Genomic DNA, 20209 nt, shown 5'->3' on the forward strand with positions numbered 1-20209 from the left:
ATCTGAGGAACACAGGTTAAGAACAAGCCTATAAGGAAACAATCAGACAAATCCAGAATGTGGAACATTCTAAATAACAGGCTTGGTCTGTTTAAAAAAAAGAGGGGGGGGGCGCCTGGGTGGCTCAGTCATTAAGCATCTGCCTTCAGCTCAGGTCGTGATCCCAGGGTCCTGGGATCAAGTCCCACATCCAGCTCCCTGCTCAGTGGGAGGACTGCTTCTCCCTCTCCCACTCCCCCTGCTTGTGTTCCCTGTCTTGCTCTCTCTCTCAGTCAAATAAATAAAAATCTTTAAAATAAAAAAAAAAATCACTGTCTTAAGTAGAGGTGAGTGAGCAAACAAAACAACCAAAAACAACATCTGAGCCTTGATTGGATCCAGTTAAACAAAATCAACTACAAAAGATATATGAGGATGGGGCGCCTAGCTAGCTCAGTCCTTGGAGCAGGTGACACTTGATCTCCGGGTATTGAGCTCTAGTCCCATGTTGGGGGTAGTGATTACTTAAAATAATTAAATAATAAATAAAATGATATATGGGTGTTAACTAGGAAATTTTGACTAGGGACTCGATATTAGATAATACTGAAATTATTGCTCATATTCTTAGGTGTGATTACGGTTTAGTAGTTAGAAGAATGTTTTCATTCTAAAGAGTCGCATGCTGAATATTAGGGCTCATGTGTCAAAATGTCTGTAACCAACTTCCATATGTATATTATCCACACACACATATTTATACATTAAGGAAAATGGTAATGTTACTAACTATTGAATCTATGTCATGTTAATAATTGTTGAATCTAGGTGATAGGTATGGTATATGATGCTTATGTATTGGTCTTTCAAGTATTCTGTATATTTGAAACTTTTCATCGAAAATTTTGAAGAAAAGTGTTTATAGTTAAGAAGGTAAATAGTCGGGCTGGCCTCTGGCTCCTTCTTCCTCCGCATGTGGCTGGTGGCCACAGAGCAGTTCAGTTCGTGCAGTCCTCACTGCCTGCATCTCCTGCAGGCTCTCCTCATGTCACTGGAGCCACCATGCTGAGACCAATCCTGTGGCATCTTCCATATCCAACCAGGATTGTGGCCACCCTGGGGCATGGCCCAGGGGGGAACTGGGTGACCATACTGGACATTGTGGAATAATTCATCCAAATGTTACCATATTCATTGGAAATAGCGTGATAGCTCATCTTCCCAGATTATTTGAGGAAGCAGAGAAAAAAGGAAAAGGTCTGGAAGGCTGGGAAAAAAGGCTTATCCTATCTGACAGTGCTCATATCGTATTCAATTTTCATCAAGCACCTGATGGTCTCCAGGAGCAAGAGAGACAAGAACAAGCAGGAAAATCTGGGGTACCACAAAAGGTATTGGCCCAGTTTATTCTTCCGAGGCTACTGGGGGTGGACTGCGGATGTGTGATCTTGTTTCTGACTTTGATGGCTTCTCAGGGAGGTTCAAAGTTCTGGCTAACCAATACAAATCATATATCCCACTTTGGAAATTGACACTGAAAGTGAATTACAAAAACTCAAGGGCTATATGGAAAGGATTAAACCAATGGTGAGAGATGGAGTTTATTTCCTCTCCGAGGCCCTAGATGGACCACCAAAGAAAATCTTGGTAGAAGACGCCAATGCAGCACTACTAGATATTAATTTTGGAACTTACCCGTTTGTAACCTCTTTGAACTGTACAGTTGGAGGTGTCTGTCCCTGGTTGGGTATACCCCCTCACAGTGTTGGAGAAGTGATGGGATCATAAAAGCTTACACAACTCAAGTTGGCATTGGTACCTTCCCTACAGAGTAAGACAATGAAATTGGGGAATTATTACAAACAAGAGGTGGAGAGTTTGGGGTAACCACTGGCAGGAAAAGAAGGTATGGCTGGCTGGACCCCATTTTGCTCAAATATGCTCATATGATTAATGGATTTCCTGCATTGGCACTTGCCAAATTGGATATTTTGGACACGTTTATGGAAATCAAAGTTGGAGTTGCTTACAAGTTAGGTGGTGAAATTTCCCAGCAAACCAAGAAGTCTTAAATAAAGTTGAAGTTCAATATAAGACTCTCCCACTTGGAACACAGATATATCAAATGCAAGGACACTTAAAGAACTACCTGTTAGTGCAAAAAATTACATTTGATTTATTGAAGAAGAGCTTCAAATTCAAGCTAAATGCATCAGTGTAGGTAAATCCAGAGAGTCTATGATTCAATTCTTTTTTTTTTTTTTTTTTTTTTTTTTTTTTTTTTTTTTTTTTTTTTTTTTTTTTTTTTTTTTTAAAGATTTTATTTATTTATTTGACAAAGAGAGACAGCGAGAGAGGGAACACAAGCAGGGGGAGTGGGAGAGGGAGAAGCAGGTTTCCCGCGGAGCAGGGAGCCCGATGCGGGGCTCGATCCCAGCACCCTGGGATCATGACCTGAGCCGAAGGCAGACGCTTAACCGACTGAGCCACCCAGGCGCCCCTCTATGATTCAATTCTTTTAAGGATTTCCCGTGACACGAGAAACATTCCTTGAGGTGGGGGGGAAAGGACTTTCGTAAATATTTCATTTATGATCTGCAAATTTCAAGAATAAGACACTGAAGTGAGTTTTAAGCCCTACAATAGTTTCCAGTCATTTAAGACGGCTGGCTGGTGTGGAGAGAAACTTCGGCATGTTCCAGGGTCAACCACCTTTGCTGGCAGAATCCCCGAGTCATGTGTTGCTCCCGCTGCTCATGGTGCCATGTTTTCTCTCAGTGTTTAGAAGTAGTATGACCCATGTTGTTTGAAATTTAAAATAGAGTTCCTTTCAGTGTAGTTTTTCTTCATCATTATCATTGTGTGTTCTTAGGTTTTACCTCTATTAAATGATAAGGACAATTAACGCAGTTTTGCACAAATATTTTCTACATTCTGGTCATTCAATTTGTCATTTTGATCTTTGCTGTTAGAAAAAAAATGATGAAAAGAAAGGTTCTGGAAACTTTTGTAATGCTATAAATTCTGTTTAACCTGTAAACTGTTTATTTTCTGCTGAGACTATAGCAAATTTGAGCTTTGGCACGGAAGGGGGCTTATATTCATGTATCCTTTAATTTGTACAGATCACAAAACTTACTTATCTGTGTAAGTTATTTAAAAAATTTAACATTTAATTAAATGTCCAGAGGAAGGTAATTCCCTAAAACAGCAATCTTAATGTTAAAAATATTAGTTATTAAAAGATCATTGTGATAAGTGGTGGATATTTTTCTTTAATTTCAGACATTAACTCTGAAATGTATAGCTGCCCTTTTAAATTTACCATTATTTCTAAATCCAGTGGATTGATTTTTCAACATTTTGCCTGTTGGTATGCCTACCAAATCACCTTTAATGTCCAAATGAACCCAAATTGTTGGTCATAATTTTGATCATACCTTTATTTTTTCTTTCTTGGAGTGCTCGCTTCGGCAGCACATATATTTTTTCTTTTCTGGAAAAAAAGAGGTGTTGTTTTGACAATTAGGCTTAACATACTGCGTTGTAGGTTATCCTTCAATGAATTATTTTAAATGCTTAAATTAGGTGCCACTTAAATTTATTTTATTATACAATCAATAGCTGATTAAAAAGGACCACATATTTCTAGTAAAATAAATAATAATAATAAGGTAAATACTCAGCTACATATTATTAAAAGTAGCTATTAAATTAAATTTATTAATTATGTATTAAAGTAGCTATTCAGAACTACTCATTCCTCAAAAATTATAATTTTACTATAGAATTCAGTAAACCAACCACTATATATAACAGTAAAAGACTGTAAGAGAGTCTTTCAGAAGGAAAAATGAGTACAAATGAAGTCAGTTCATATGTTGGAGCAAGATGGGTGAGTGAGCAGGAGGAGAGAGCATATAACCCTAAAATATCCATCTGGAAGAAGGTGCTCAGATTTTTTTTCTAATTATCCCTGTGTTTAAAAAATAAAAGCTTCATTTACACTTAAGCCTGAAGATTTCAGTTTGTTTAACTGCAGTTAAGATGAGTAAATTTCATAGAAGAGAAACTGGTTACATATAAACATCTATGGAAATCCGCTGTGAGCTTGCACATTGATGGCCAAATGGCAATTCAAACTAATTCTGGTTCCATTTCCTAGAAAAATGGCACCATCTGCTGGCTGGGCAAAGGCAGAATTCATAGGCCTGACCTGTTTCTTTCCTAGGTCAGTGAAAATCAGTTCCATACTGCAAAACTTTCAGGATTCATCTTGGGGAAGAGATCAGAGTACCTTCATGGATGTTTATCACTTGTGCAGAAGAGACAGATAAACTCTCTCATTTTAATGCCTTAAAATTTTATATGAGCGGCTCGGAAGGCTTCTTCTTGTTTTTTAACAGAGAATGACAATGTTAACCAAGCTTTCAAGGGTAACATGACCAGAGTAGATCACTCTTTTACCAGCTCACCCCTGCACCCCCCATCATTTACTGAACAATATTCTAACATCTCTGATCTCAGATTTGCTTTGCTTTTGTAGAAACATCCAATAATTTGGTGATAAGTTCAACAGAATGATATATTTTTTATGTCCCCAAGGAGGAGACAACCAACATTTCAAATCTTCAAGTGGCCTCAATACAGCCACAGATTTAAGAGGGTGATATGCCCAGAACAGACACAGACACTCTGGACAAATGAAAATGTGTGTATTCCTCTCTGGTTTCTTAACCTGGTGGGCTATACAAAACCCAAGAAGTTAAAACTGACTTTTTTTTTTTTTTTTTTTTGCATCCTTTCTCTTAAACTCTACACTGGGTTCTCTCCTGACTTTCCCTGAGTGGCAACATAGTCCCCAACAAAAGAAATCACTTCAACCCTGTTAAGGGCTGAATTGTGTCCTCCAAAATTCATATGTTGTAGTCCTACCCCTAGAATCTCCAACTGACTGCATTTGGAGATAGGGTCTTTAAAGAGGTAATTAAGGTGAAATGAGTTCATTCGGGTATAGGCCCAAATCTAATGTGACTAGTGTCCTTAAAAGAAGAGCAGGTTAGGACACACTCACACAGAAAGAAGACCGTGTGAAGATGGTGGGGGGAAGACGGTCAACTGCAAGCCAAGGCGAGAGGCCTCAGGAGAAACCAACCCTGCTGACACCTTGATCTCAGACATCTGTAGCCTCCAGAATTGTGAAAAAAGAAATTTCTGTTGTTTTGGCCACCCAGTCTGTGGTGCTTTTTTACGGCAGCTCCAGCAAAAATACCAATCCCATGTTTATACAGCAGCTGAGAGAAAGGAAAGCAAGAGAAGTAACAGGAAGTGAAGCTAAAGCAGCTGCTTGTCACAGAAAGAGGGAGCTTTGGATGTCTTCCTCACTCCCACCCAAGCTCCAACCACTATGGCTCGTGGTGAGTTTCTAAGGACCCCAGTATGTCTTTGCCCCACGTCAGAGCTCCTCTTCCGTGGAATGGAAAAAAGATTGGGAAGCTGTGAGCTTCACCCAGAGATTAGAGAAGGTAGCCAGCAATTAAATTGTTATTGCCCTGTACAAAACAAGTAGCAAAAAATGTGTTGCTGAACAACAGGTAGGCTGTGAACAGGGACAGGGAACCTCTTTCCTTCTAAGTTAATTGCAGCCCATTCCTCTTCTCTAATTGCAAAAGTAAAACATTTTTATTGTAGAAAATAGAAAAGATATAAGATATAAAGAAGAGAAGTCATCTGTAATCCTCACTTGGAGACAACTATTTACTGTTTTAATGTTTCATTCCAGTCATTTTTCTATGTATATGTTTAACCAAATTAGATGCACATACAGAGTTTTATATTTTGCTTTTTCCCCTTATCATATGGATAAAAATGTTCTCATTTCATTAAATCTTATTCTCTTCCCTATTTTCTTGGGACTTGTGTGAGCCTTAGCAATGAGGCCAGTGACTCACTTCCAAGCAGGGGCTCCCAGCTCCACGTGACCACCACCAGCCCACCAGTGAAAACGGTCTACTCAGAGTCACTGAGGCAAGGAACATTTGCTGACCAGCCCCCTCTCACTTGTAGATGACACACAGTCCACTGGAGTCAACATGAGTGGCCACAGCAATGACAATGGTCATTGGGGGTCACAGAGAAACCCCCTCTTTCTTCAAGTAGCTGGTTAGAGATTTAAGTCATTAAACAGAGGCTCCGAGGCCCTCTATTTAACTCTCTTCTCTGATGACCTACTTTGCCTGAGTAAACTTTCACACTCCTTTAATGCAAATTCGTCCTACCTTTGACACCAGGCCAAGGTGGAACCAAGTTCACGTCTCTCTTTCAGCTCCCTTGGTCTCTGGAGAATCTACCTGTGCTTCTGTCTCAGCATTTATACCCATATCTCTGCCACAGGTGGAAACTCTCTTCTCTTGTCCTTTTTTCCATGTACCTTATCTATACAACTCATTTATATAGCATAGAGACCAACACCGACCACCCCTACACACACACACAACACACACACGACCATACACAGCTCACTTCACTACCCTTCTGAACTCACAGGAGCCTCAGGAGTTTCTTTCCCCCAATCCCCACTTCCAGGTACTCCACTGCAGTAAACTCAGTGAACTCTCACAATAACGCTTATCTATATTTTAAAAATAAGAGGACACAGAGGCACAGAAGCAAAATGACTTACCCAAGGCCACATAATTAATAAGGGGATGAACAAGAATTTGAACCCAGGCTTTCTTGCTCCAGACTTTGTGTGCTTAATGGCTATATTTTGTTACTAACAACGATTAACATTTCTTGAGGATGCACTCTACGCCAGACGTTGTGCTAAGCTGAATCTCGGAACAACCCTGGGAGGTAAGTGTTAGTATGAGCTCCATTTTACAGGTGAGAAAACTGGATGCGTTACAGTCACTACACCTTACCTAGTCAATCATTGGCTTCATTGGGAATTTTTGTTTTGTTTTCATTTTTTGAAACTTATTTTTAAATACTTGTTTTTATCTACAATAACATTCACTTTTTTGGATGTAATGTCCTGTTGATGATTGCACAGAGGCAGGTTCAAGACACAGAATAGTTCTGTCACCCCTAAATTTCCCTTGTGTTGCTCCTTTGTAATCAAACATTCCCCAGTCCCATCCTCTGGCAACCCATGATCTGCTTTCTGGCCCTGTCGTTTTGTCCTAAAACAGCCCAGCATGCTCTACATCACACCCTTCTCTGCATTTTAATGTGATTATGTTTACAGACTTCATAATATTGAACTACAGTGAACATTTAGAATAAATGTCTTTGGTTATGGTGTATTTTCTCCTAGTGCACTGTTGGAATCCGTTTGCTGGTATTTTATTAGGATTTTGCATCAACAATTATAAGTGAGGTTAGTCTGTGGTTTCCTTTCTTGTGCTATCTTGGTCAGGTTTTAGATCAGTGTCATACGAGCCTAATAAAATAACAGGGATGCTTCCTTCTTTCTCTGTGGTACAGACTAATTAAAATAACATCAGATTCAGGGCACCTGAGTAGCCCATCAATTGAGTGTCAGACTCTTGATTTCAGCTCAGGTCATGATCTCAGGGTTGTGAGATCAAGCCCCATGTTGGGCTCTGCACTCAGCACAGAGTCTGCTTGAGATCCTCTCCCTCTCGCCCTCCCCTGCTCAAGCTCTCTTGTCCGCGCTCTCTCTCTCTCAAATAAATAAAATTAAAAAAAAAATAACATCAGATTCATCTTTTCCAGAGAGGTTTGTCAGGTACCTTTTTGACAAGTAAAACCGGTTTTCTGACACAAGATGCAGACACAGATCATCTCTGCCTCCACACACGGGCCTTCCTTCATTTCCACCCCTCACTTTATTTTCCTCGCTTGCCTCAGCCCTTCCTTCTGCTCCTCCCCAGAGTCTCTGCAAGAGCCTGCTTTCAAACTTGCCTTTTCATTACTCCCCTCATTTCACCAGAACAATGCCAGTTATAACATATTTAAATTTCTCATTTGCATGTCACATTACCAAGTTCATTTGAAATTACAAAACTTCTCACCAAATTAGTTTAGTTTTTTTGTTTTTTTGTTTTTGTTGTTTTTTTTTTTTTTAGAGACAGAGAGAAGGAGGAGGGGCACAGGGAGAAGGAGAGAGACAATCTCAAGTAGACTCCACGATCATCATGGAACCCAACATGGGGCTCGATCTCATGACCCTGAGATCATGACCTGAGCTGAAACCAAGAACTGGACACTTAACCAACTGAGCCACCCAGGTGCCCCAAAGTAGTTATTTCAGAACAATATTTTGTAGTGGGAGAAAGGTGGCCAAGGGGTATAAAAGCCTACAGAGTGTTTCCCAGTATGCCACGGCCAACCTAATTCCACTATCTGGTTTTTGTTTGTTTCATATTGTGAAGAGAGGAACCAGAGAGCAAATATAAGACTATAAAGATTTCTTGCAACAGCAGTTATGTTCATAGAAGCAAAAGTGAATGGAGAACAGAAATAATTCTGTGACTGAAAGTGCAGGGATGGTAGATGCAGGAAATTTCATGGCATGACATGTCCATTTAACTGTGTTTATACAGATCTGGCCTCAGAGTGAAATCAGTCAGTTGCTTTTAAAACCTCAAGACTATTTTCAGACAATGGTATGTTATAAAATATTTCATTTTTGATAATTCTATAAACTGTATTTTGGATGACTCAATCTAACTTTGTTTTTGCCTTGAAAAGTCAACTCTGAAGGGGCTCCTATAATACTTTGGGGTTTTTGGTTTTTTTTACAATTCTTCTCTAAGGTAATAAGCACTAAAAGGTTAATTTAAATAAATTTGAATGTGAATCTATTTTATTTGCTTATAAGACCACACAGAGATTTGTTTATATCCCTTTTATATTAAAAAAAAAAAAAGAAGACCACACTTGTCACCTAATCAGAGAAATAAGTTTGAAAAATGATATCAGGAGTCATCAGTCACTTTAAAAATTGGCCCACCACAGGATTTGCTGTGCTCTGGAACAGCGTAGCAGCTGTACAGAGGACAGCATGCATCACAGAGGCTTCGAGATGGGGGCTGGGCTCTGCAATTCCTTTGTTGACTCCTACTCCCTCTGCTGGCTCCACAGCTCAGTGACCGTCCCGAGACAACACATGTGTCAGGCCCCCAATGGGCCTCAGGAACTGGCAAAGACTAGTAACTAGTACTAGTCAGTCAGAGAAAGACAAAACACCGTATGATCTCACTCCTATGTGGAATTTAAGAAACAAAACAGATGAACATAGGGGAAGGGAGGGAAAAATAAAATAAGATGAAATCAGAGGGAGGGAGGACAAACCACAAGAGACTCTTAATTCTAGGGAACAAACTGAGGGTCGCTGGAGGGGAGGTGGGTGGGGGAGATGGGGTAACTGGGTGATGGGCATTAAGGAGGGCACATGATGGAATGAGCCCTGGGTGTTATATGAAACTGATGAATCACTAAACTCTATCTCTGAAACTAATAATATACTCTATGTTAATTAATTGTTTAAAAAAAGAAAAAAGACGAGTACAAATGGGCAAGCTGAGCCCTAATGGGTGACAGATCTTGGTCAAATTCACAAAGTCAGTGACGGGGCCAGTGCTGTGACCACAGGCTATTCACTATGCCATACAGCCCTCACAACGGCAAAATATTCAGAGCTGTTCAAATATTCTAGCACTTAGTGATATTCCTAACCTATGAGTTGACCTATGTTAAAAAAAATAAAAATATCTTTCAAGGTGCATGTATCATTAATTTATAATGTATGCATAATGGTTGACATTTTAGCAGAGTTAAAAGAAAGGTTTGGGGGCGCCTGGGTGGCTCAGTCGTTAAGTGTCTGCCTTCGGCTCAGGTCATGATCCCAGGGTCCTGGGATCGAGTCCCCACATCGGGCTCCCTGCCCCGCGGGAAGCCTGCTTCTCCCTCTCCCACTCCCCCTGCTTGTGTTCCTGCTCTCGCTGTCTCTCTCTCTGTCAAATAAATAAATAAAATCTTTAAAAAAAAAAAAAAAAGAAAGGTTTAAAAAAAATAAAAAGGTTCTGCTACTGATAGGAGTGATACATAAAACAAAAATAATGACTCTCCAAAACATTATGCTGAGGAAAAGAAGCCAGACAGAAAATAGTTCATTCATAAGATTCCACGTACATGAAAGTTCTATTTCCAGAAGAGGTGCATCTATGAGAACAGAAATCAAATCAGTTTGGTTACCTGGAGCAGGAGAAACTTCAAATGGACATAAACCATTTGGTGTCATAGAAATGTTCTATACCTTGATTGTAGCATTGGTTACACAGTCACCCATGTTTGTCAAAACTCATTAAATTATACATTTTAAGTGAATGCATTTTCTATTGTAAATTGTACATCAATAAAGTTGATTTACAAAAAAATTCTGGGGTTGCCTGGTGGCTCAGTTGGTTAAGCGTTAGACTCTGGATTTTGGCTCAGGTCATGATCTCCAGGTTGTGGGGTCAAGCTCCAAGTCAGGCTCCACACTGAGTGTGGAACCTGCTTGAGGATTCTCTCTCCCTTTCGCTCCACCCCTCCCCCTGCCCCCGCTCATGCTCTCTCTCTAAAAAAAAAAAAAAATTCTCTACTAGTTAAATCATAAAATGTAATCTGTTCTTTCGACCTGAATATACTCAGACTCATTTTTTTAAAAGAGGAAAAAGAACAGATACCATCTTCATCATTTAGCCACAAACTTGTATTTCCTTTAAAGAACAAAAATCTAGATCCAAAAGGCAGGGTTAGAGAGGGGAATCAATGTCTCTGCATGCTCTGCCAAAGACATCACGCTGACAGGACAAGGAAAATTATGACATGAGTATAGCGCTGGATGAGAAAGTCTTCCTCGTCTCAACCCCTCCTGTCTCGGTGGCACTTGTTCATGTGTGAGCCAAAGGCCTGCATGCATGTGGCAGAGACAAAGGCAGGACAGAGTGAATGCGCTGGAGTGCCCAGGCCCTCGCAGAGGTATGTGCTCTAGGGTGGGCACTCGGCTGGTGGGTGGTACTGATTCAAAGCTGGGTGCAGCTTTGAAGCTACATTGCAGAGTGACCCTGCTTTCATCTGCCACTCTTCAGAAACACCCTCCCACGATTATTACTTTATGATACCAGGTCTTATGCACGTGAATTAGGAGTCAGGTGGAAAAAGCCGTTCCAAATTCTGTGATCAAATTAGCTTGTTGGGCGCCTGGGTGGCTCAGTTGGTTAAGCGACTGCCTTCAGCTCAGGTCATGATCCTGGAGTCCCGGGATCGAGTCCCGCATCGGGCTCCCTGCTCAGCAGGGAGTCTGCTTCTCCCTCTGACCCTCCCCCCCTCATGCTCTCTCTCTCTATCTCATTCTCTCTCTCAAATAAATAAATAAAATCTTTTTTAAAAAAATTAGCTTGTAAAAAAGTGAACTAAACAAGCGTTTCCTGTTATATCTATCCCCCCCCACCAAGAGAGGGATATTTTATGTTTTACAATTTTATCTGACCCCTATGTCATTGGTGGGAGACATTACTTTGGGCATGACACAATCCAGAGAATGCTAGGTCATCTGAGACAGCTAAGAATGTGGCGGTAGCAACAGAGAGTGTACTCACAAGGCGGTAAATAAACTAAGACTAACACATATTATGCTTTAGGCACTGTTATAAACTCTTTATCTCATTTAATCTTCATATCAACCCTCTTGTGGAAGTACTGTTATTTCCCCCATTTTACAGTTGAAGAAACTGAGGCAGAGAGAAGTTCAGCAGCTTGACCAAGCTTACAGAATTAGTAAAGGTCAAGGCAGAAAGCAAACCCAGGCTGTCTGGCCCCAGAGCTCATGCTTTTAATAATCATGTTATAGTGCCTCTTGGCAGAAGAAGGAAATAAAGGAGTGGGCACTTTAGACCTTCACTACTCAAAGTGTGGTCCATGGGTGAGCAGCATCACCATCAACTGGGAGCTTGTCAAGACTACACAGCCACAGGCCCCACTTGGGACCTATTCAATTAGAATTAGCATTTTAACAAGATCTTCAGGTGATCCATTAAAATTTGATAAGCACAGCTCTAAACAAGAAAGCCTTAGGTATTTCTTGTTTTGGTTTACTTTTGTTTTAGTCCCAGACTCCTTTGAGAATGTGATGAAAATCATGGAGCCTGAGCATAAGGTGCATAGGATTTCAAAGAGCTCATGGACTCATGCTTACAAAACGTTGCTATATGGACAGTTTGAAGATGCTGGAACCAGTCTTTTATGCTTTCCATGCATTAGCACATTTAGTCCTTATAAACCTATTATTGATAACAGAAACTTGAAGAGGTTAACTTGCCTTAGTCATAGCTAAGAAGAGGAGATGTCAGGGTCAAATCTGGACATTCTGTTGCCAGGGTCAAGCTATCACACCAAGCTGCTAGGAGTAACTCAGCCACAGTGATTCTGAGGTACATCCCAACAGAATTTGCCCTCTCTTTGACCAGCGTGCAGTTCTGAAAGAAATACTGATGGAGTGAAGAGGAAAGGGACACTGCCTAGAAGAAGGAGGTTGGCCAGATGAATCCTAGCAATCTGTGGATGGTGGATGTCCACCCAGATCCCCCTGGCATATCTTACTGACCATTTCCAACCTGCAGAGCCTCAGTTGACATGCCAATCCATGATCTGTGCCTACTGCACTATTGTACTCTAAGCCAGGGTTGACAGACCGATTTAATGTCACGGGCCAACTGGTTAACTGGTAGTAGCTTCTTGGTGTTTGACACTGAAAAGGAGCCAGTTGGAGACTGGCTTGATTGGTGATTGATTACAGAAGACTGTGATTGATTAGTAATGTCTGCCTCCAAGAGCACAGGATAACAGAAGATTGTTGATTGATTAGTAATGTCTGCCTCCAAGAGCACAGGATAACATAGAGATAGGAATGCCACCATCACTTATTTGCCACCTGGTACATTTAATCACTGCTTAATCCCCCTGGATTTTCATCCCTTTATTTAACTTGCCTGCACTATGTGAATTCTGTACACACAGCAGAAGTACTCTTATCCATCTTAACAGAATAAGGTACTTAACATGTCTGACAGAATGGAGAATTATTAAAAATATATATATATATATATATATATATATACCTTAAACACCTTCTTTTCAATTAAAACACTTAAATATATGTGTATTAACCAATTTCGGATGTAGAGCTGTCTTTTTTGCTTCTGGGTCTGTTCTTTTGGAGCTCTCCATGGATTTATTTTTTTTCTTATTGCACTATCGCTTGAAGATTGTCCCAAAGCAATCAGAAGATTGTTGACTGACCTTTTCCCCCAGTTACAATTGGCTTCCCCGCACCTAATCCAAAATTTACAATTTTATGGAAAATTCATCTCTATAGCCTTTCCAAGCATTTGACTTAGTTTTCAGAGGAACAACTCTTTCCTTTCCCCCTTATAGTTACCAAATCACATAATATTTCATTAAATTATATAATTATTGTAACAAGTGCAATAGGTACAGAGGGATTTGGGAAGAAGCACAAGTGATTACTGGACAGGATGCTACTCAACCAGCTATAGGGAGCATGCATGGATATGTTTTACAGAGAACTGGAAGGTATTAGTTACTGTGATGAGTCGAGCCAGTGATAGCCAGTTAGAAGTCTTCATTACGCTACCCTGAGACCTCCCTAGTAGGCATTCAATTAAACAGGACTCTCTACTAACCAGAATTTCCAACATATGATGTCCATAATGATGGTCATAAGTCATTAAAGATCCTGAAATAACTTTGAGTAGAGCAACTGACTCTTGGTTTCAGCTCAGGTCATGATCTCATGGGTGGTGGGATCGAACCCCATGTAGGGCTCCATGTTCAGTGGAGAGTCTGCTTGGAGATTCTCTCCCTCTGCACCCCCACTCACACTCTCTCTCTCTCTAAAATAAATAAATAGATCTTTTTTAAAAAAGATTCTGATGTAATTTTGGATTATAAAATGAAGGGAACAAAAGATTAAAGTATGTTCAGAAACTTCTTGTTGATATCTTCACTTTTTTTTTTTTTTTTTTGGTCTTTTGACATTAGTTTGTGCTATCCCGTAATTTAGGAACCCTTGTAATCCAGCTTTAATCATTTATGGAACAAGGAAAGGTTAGAAATACACATAAAATAAGTTCATTATCTCTATACTGTTTAAATAATTTCATTGCATTCAATACCCTGAAGAAAGAACTTCTCTTGGCCTCTATTACCAGAAACCAAAAATAATAGTAGACAGTCTAGGGCTGGAATGGCCACTCCATGGTCATCTGGAGCACAGGCTCTTTCTTTCTGCTTCAGTAACTTAATTGTGATTTCCATCCTCAGGTTTGCCTCATGGTCCCAAGATGGCTGCTGCAACTCTACCTAGCATTCTAGGCAGGATGAAGAGAAAATGAAGGAGTTGGCACAAAGGTTGTGCTTTCTAGCCAACTCTGCACCTTCAGAAAAAGGTCCTTGGAAAGCCCCCCTCTAGTGAGCTCTGGATGCTTATTATTTGTGCCCTTATCTATCTTGAATAAAATATCATCTTACAGCTAGGCATGTGGCCAGATCCAACAATTCTGAGTTCTCTTACTGAGGAAGAAAGAAAGAATAGACATTGAATAGACAATCCATACTTCCCATAAAATATAGTCCTCACAGGACATTCTAAAAACCTGATCATTTGATAAACAACTTATGTCCTGACTGTCCAGAGAACAGGGAATTTACTGTATATTGTTTTGTATTTATTGATCTCCTGCTTTAGAAAAGTTGCTCCAAGTACATGTTAAGCACCATGTAGAATATTTGTTTTATTCACTCTCTATACCCATTTCTACCCACACACTATGCAGGACATTAGTCTCGGGTGCCATCTCCAGTTCATGTGGATGCTGCCACCATGAGCAGAATTCCATTTCTACGAAGTACATACTGTGCACACTTAATTCTGTGGTTGTGAGCTTTTAGAAGCTTTTAGAAGTGAAGCCCATCTCACCAGTTTTTGCCAATCAGTTGCATCTGAGAGCACTAGATGCTCTAGCCAGGCAGCAAAAAGTAGCCGACTGGACTACCCAGAGTGGTCTGCCTCCAGTTTCTCTTTTCTGATCTTTAAGGAAGCCAATACTTATTATAAGGGTACAATAAGGTCTCTACTCCTCAGTATCCAATCCAATATTTGCTACAGTGTATCTTAGACTCATTTGGAAATACAATTCACCGAACATTTTATAAGGCCTGACTTTGTTAGGGTTGGGGGGCTGCCCTAAAGGAGGTCATGCCTAGCAAAGGACATGAGATGCACAACACTGATCAAGGTGTAAAAGAAAGGCCTGGAGAAATTTTAGAGGAATGTCTATGACTTCCTTAATTCTGTTAAGTTAATGCTTGAACAAGCCCCAACCCACAGGCACATTCCTTCCCTGTAGCTGGCCCAGACACTCCACTTAGTTTTACCTTCATGAGAAAGACACTGGATTGTCTCGTGCTCTCTTTTTGGGCATCAAAGTGCAATTCATCAAGCATCTCCAACCATAATCCTCTAGTGGAGTTTTAATCAATTTTTTTTTCTACTTTCCTCATCTCTAAAGCTTGCTTCTCTCAGATGCCCAATTGCCTGGCTTTGTCACAAATGACAATCCCTCAGTAGGACCAGTTGATATCATTTTAGCCTCTGTTGGGCCAAAACCATGGTCACCACCACCAATGCCAACCACTTAGCAACCACTGACACCCTTTTGTGCCATGGCTCGTGCTCCCAGATTTACAGCCTGATGGATACAGAAACTCACATGAGCCCCAATCTAGCACCACTCTTTCAGGTACTACATCCATATTAGGTAAGGTGCCTACACCTCCCCGTCCCAAAGTCCAAACTTCCAATGGTGGGGAAATGCCCTTTTTCTCATATTCCTGGTTATAGGAATTACACCCTCCCAATGTATAAGCAAATTGCCTGAGGTCACGTGCAATCTTAATTCCCAGTTAACATAGTAGGGCAAGAATTCTGGGTTACTGATACACAAATAGATAAAAATGCAGTATAAACTAATTAACAACAGATGTGCATGAGGACGATAATATAATAGTTATATTCTGGCAGTAAGAATGTCCAGAAATACATATTTAATTTGCTTTTCCATCTAAAATACATTCTTTCTATACAGTAACCCATTTGAGCTTCTCACCTGCCCTGGGATATACCCCAATAGTGCCAATATTTTTATCCTTCTTTTAAACACCAGAAAACAGAGTCTCAGAAAGGTTAAATAACTTTCTCAAAATCTCTCAGATAGAACAATAGAATCTTAACAGTAGAAACCCAGATATTCTGTCCAGAACTACTGTGACTTCTACTGTATTATCTGCTCACGTATTGCTCATAATGTTCAGCTAGTTGTGGGGTGGCCCTAACTGAGGAAAAATTTTATTATTTTATTATTTTTATTTTAGTTTTTTAAGATTATTTATTTTAGAGAGAGAAAGTACAGAGGGGAGGGGCAGAGGAAGAGGGAGAGTCTTTTTTTGTTTTTTTGGAAAAGGGAGAGTCTTTTTTTTTTTTTTAAAGATTTTATTTATTTATTTGACAGCGAGAGAGGGAACACAAGCAGGGGGAGTGGGAGAGGGAGAAGCAGGCTTCCTGCAGAGCAAGGAGCCCGATGTGGGGCTCGATCCCAGGACCCTGGGATCATGACCTGAGCCGAAGGCAGATGCTTAACAACTGAGCCACCCAGGCGCCCAAAAGGGAGAGTCTTAAGCGGACTCTGCACTAAGTGTGGAGCCCAATGTGGGGCTTAACCCCATGAACCCGAGATCATGACCTGAGCCAATACCAAGAGTCAGATGCTTAACCAACTGCACCACCCAGGCGTCCCTATTATTTTTTAAAGATGGGAAAAGAGAATTTTATTTTCTTAAGTTCTTTTTTAAATTCCAGTTAGTTGAAATACAATGTAATATTAGTTTCAGGTGTACAATACAGTGATTCACACTTCCATACAACACCTGGTGTTCATCACAACAAGCATACTCCTTAATCCCCATCACCTATTTAGCCCATCCCCCCACCCACCTCCCCTAAAGTTTTTTTTTTTTTTTAAGCAGGCTTCATACCCAACATGGGGCTTAAAGTCACAACCCCAAGATCAAGAGTCACACACTCTACCGACTGAGCCAGCCAGGTGCCCCTGAAAAATGTAAATCTCCACCTTTTCCAGTATCCAAAAACTACTATGTGATTTTACATGTCCTCCTTAAGTTACTGAATGGAATTACTCCTTTATATCTTTGGTACTTTTCCCAGTAAAAGATGGAGTAATCACCTTCTCCTTGAATCTGGGCTGACCAACATAATACTGCACAAATGACGTTCTGGGATTTCTGAGGCTAGGTCATAAGAAGACTTTCAACTTCTATCAAGGCCTCTTAGAACTCACTCTTTGAAGCCTGCCACCATGCTGTGATGAAGGCCAAACAACCCTGAGGAGAGACCCATGAGGAGAGGAACCAAGGCTCCAGAAGACAGCCCTAGCTGAGCTCCCAGCACCAGCTTGCCAGCCATGTGAATGAGCCTTCTTGGAAATGGAACATCCAGTCCTTGGCAGGACAGATGAGCTGTCCCCATGCAGCCCTGCTCAATTTGCAGATCTGTGGACCATAAAAATGATTGTTATTATGTTAAGCCACCAAGTTTTGGGGTGGTTTGTTTTATAGCACATAACTGGAATCTACCTTTCTGAAACTTTCTTGCCCCATAAACCAAAGCAAACAGAAATGTGGAGCACCTGGCTGGCTCAGTTGGTAGAGCATGCAACTCTTGATCTTGGGTCATGAGTTCAAGCCCCACTTTGGCAATAGAGCTTACTTTTTAAAAAAAAAATGTGGTGGTATACACCAAACTGGTTATGCACTGTATTTTCATCTTTATTTCACTTAGATATTCTATTTTATAGAAGAAAAAGCAAATGAAGAGAGTATCTTCTGATTTGCAAAAGCAAAAAAAAAAAGGCAATTAGACAAATTGTTTTAAAATGCCTTCAACCCTAAATAATAAAAATCTTATTATAAATATGTTAGTATTTGGTTCAAAACTCTGTGGAAAGAATTAGGCCCTCAAGCTTTTACAGTTCCATGAAGGCCTTCTAAATATAGGAAAGTAAAACTGAAATTTATGTCAGTTTGTTAATGGCATCACTTAAAACTATAACAGTTAATTAACTAATTAACAACTTAATTAACTCAGCACTTAATTTACTTACTTGAGTTCACTTAAATTCCCTAGATGCGATTTAATGAACTTTCAGTGTAATTCCGGACTAACCATGTAAATTGTGTGATGTATACTTCTTCAATTTAAAAGATATTTCTTGAAATTAAATGATTTAAGGCAGAACACTAAGCCTAGATGAGAGTTTTCATTTTTTCTTCAATAGGGAGTATCTCTGAATTTCTGGCATGTAACAATTTTCCTGTTCCACCTTTATCCTTTCAAAGAGAAAATCGTATCTGGGTTTGCTTGTTTAAATGCATCAATGTAAGAGTCAGAAATCATCAAGCCAATGTGGGCAAATTTCATCACAGTTTATCAATAAGTAATTGTCCTATATTCTTAAAGAATGGAACCTGAGACCAACAATAGTTGAAAAACACAGGAGAAAATTTGTTATAAAACATTGCCTATTCCATGGATTGATTTATCTAACGAGCATGTACCCAGGGTGGTTGTGTATAGTCATGCTACTCCGTGTGGGGCCTGTGGACTTATGCCAGCCTAAGTTGGAGAAACTCGGTTTTTCTCCTTTGTGTCTCCTTTACGCTAACATGACTACCACACTCACCAGAAGTGTGTGCATTTTACCCCACCAAGGAATGTTCTGTGATACCAGCTAGTGTCCTACAATTCAACTCACTTCTGACACTCTACTTAGAGTTAGCATCTGATCCCACAGGATAAGGAGTAAGTCCCACAAGACTGCCCTCCACTTCATGTCCAGGTTGTTCCCTGTGCTTCTGACCTGGCAGCTTTAAACCTGAGGTTCCCACAACCCCCTCCTTGGGTTTGATTAATATGCTAGAGTGGCTCACAGAACGCAGGCAAACACTTATTTTTACCAGTTTCTCCTTATTTAAAGAGTATGATAAAAGATACAGATAAGCATCCAGATGAAGAATATGTCCCAGTGCAAGGTCTGAGTGCAGGAGCTTCTGTCCTGGTGGAGTTGGGGTGTGTCACTCTCCCAGTAGGTGGATGTGTTCACCAACCTGGAAGCTCCCCCCCAAACCCTATGCTTCTGGGACTTTTATGGAGGCTTCATCACGTAGGCATGATCGATTATTAACTCCATTTCCAACTCCTGTCCCCTCACTGGAGAATGGGGGGAAGGAGATGAAAATTCCAAGCTTCTAATCATGGCTGGGGCTTTTGGTAACAAGTCCCCATCCAGGAGCCATCCAGGTGCCCACCCAGAGTCACCTCATTAAAATAAAAGACACTCCTGGAGTGCCTGGGTTGCTCAACTGCTTAAGCGTCCAACTCTTGGTTTTGGCTCATGTCATGATCTCAGGGTCAAGATCAAGTTCTGTATCAGGCTCCACACTCAGCGGAGAATCTGCTTGAGACTTTCTCTCTCTCCCCCTGCCCCTCCCCTACTGGCTTTCTCTCTCTCTCTCTCAAATAAATTAATTAAAAAAAAAAAAAGACACTCCAATCTCCCAGGAAGTTATAAGGGTTTTAGGACCCCTATGTCAGGAAACAAGATCAAAGACCAAATATTAGAACAAAAGATGCTCCTCGTGCTCTTTTTTTTTTTTTAAAGATTTTTTTATTTATTTGAGAGAGAGAATGAGAGAGAGCGAGCACATGAGAGGGGGGAGGGTCAGAGGGAGAAGCAGACTCCCCGCTGAGCAGGGAGCCCGATGCGGGACTCGATCCCGGGACTCCAGGATCATGACCTGAGCCGAAGGCAGTCGCTTAACCAACTGAGCCACCCAGGCGCCCCCGTTCGTGCTCTTATCATTAGGAAATTACAAGTGTTTTAGGAGCTCTGTGCCAGAACCTGGTGGCAGACCAATATATTTTTTTTTTCTATTATCTCATAGTCCATGTACTTACTAGCGGGAAGTAAGAAAAGTACAGAAATTGAGTGTTTAAATACATTTATAGCACTTTGAGAGAATAATTATGTGCCTATTGACTATAATAATGATCTATTTAGGATTG

At 40.5% G+C, this 20209-nt stretch overlaps 1 pseudogene; it reads left to right on the plus strand.

Moving 5' to 3' along the window:
• The window catches only part of LOC102730217 (adenylosuccinate synthetase isozyme 2-like), a 47547-nt pseudogene that overhangs the window by 17358 nt on the left and 9980 nt on the right, over nt 1-20209 (plus strand).

The sequence above is a fragment of the Leptonychotes weddellii genome, chromosome 14 (assembly GCF_054177405.1).
Source record: "Leptonychotes weddellii isolate Sample4059 chromosome 14, ASM5417740v2, whole genome shotgun sequence".
NCBI lineage: Eukaryota > Metazoa > Chordata > Mammalia > Carnivora > Phocidae > Leptonychotes > Leptonychotes weddellii.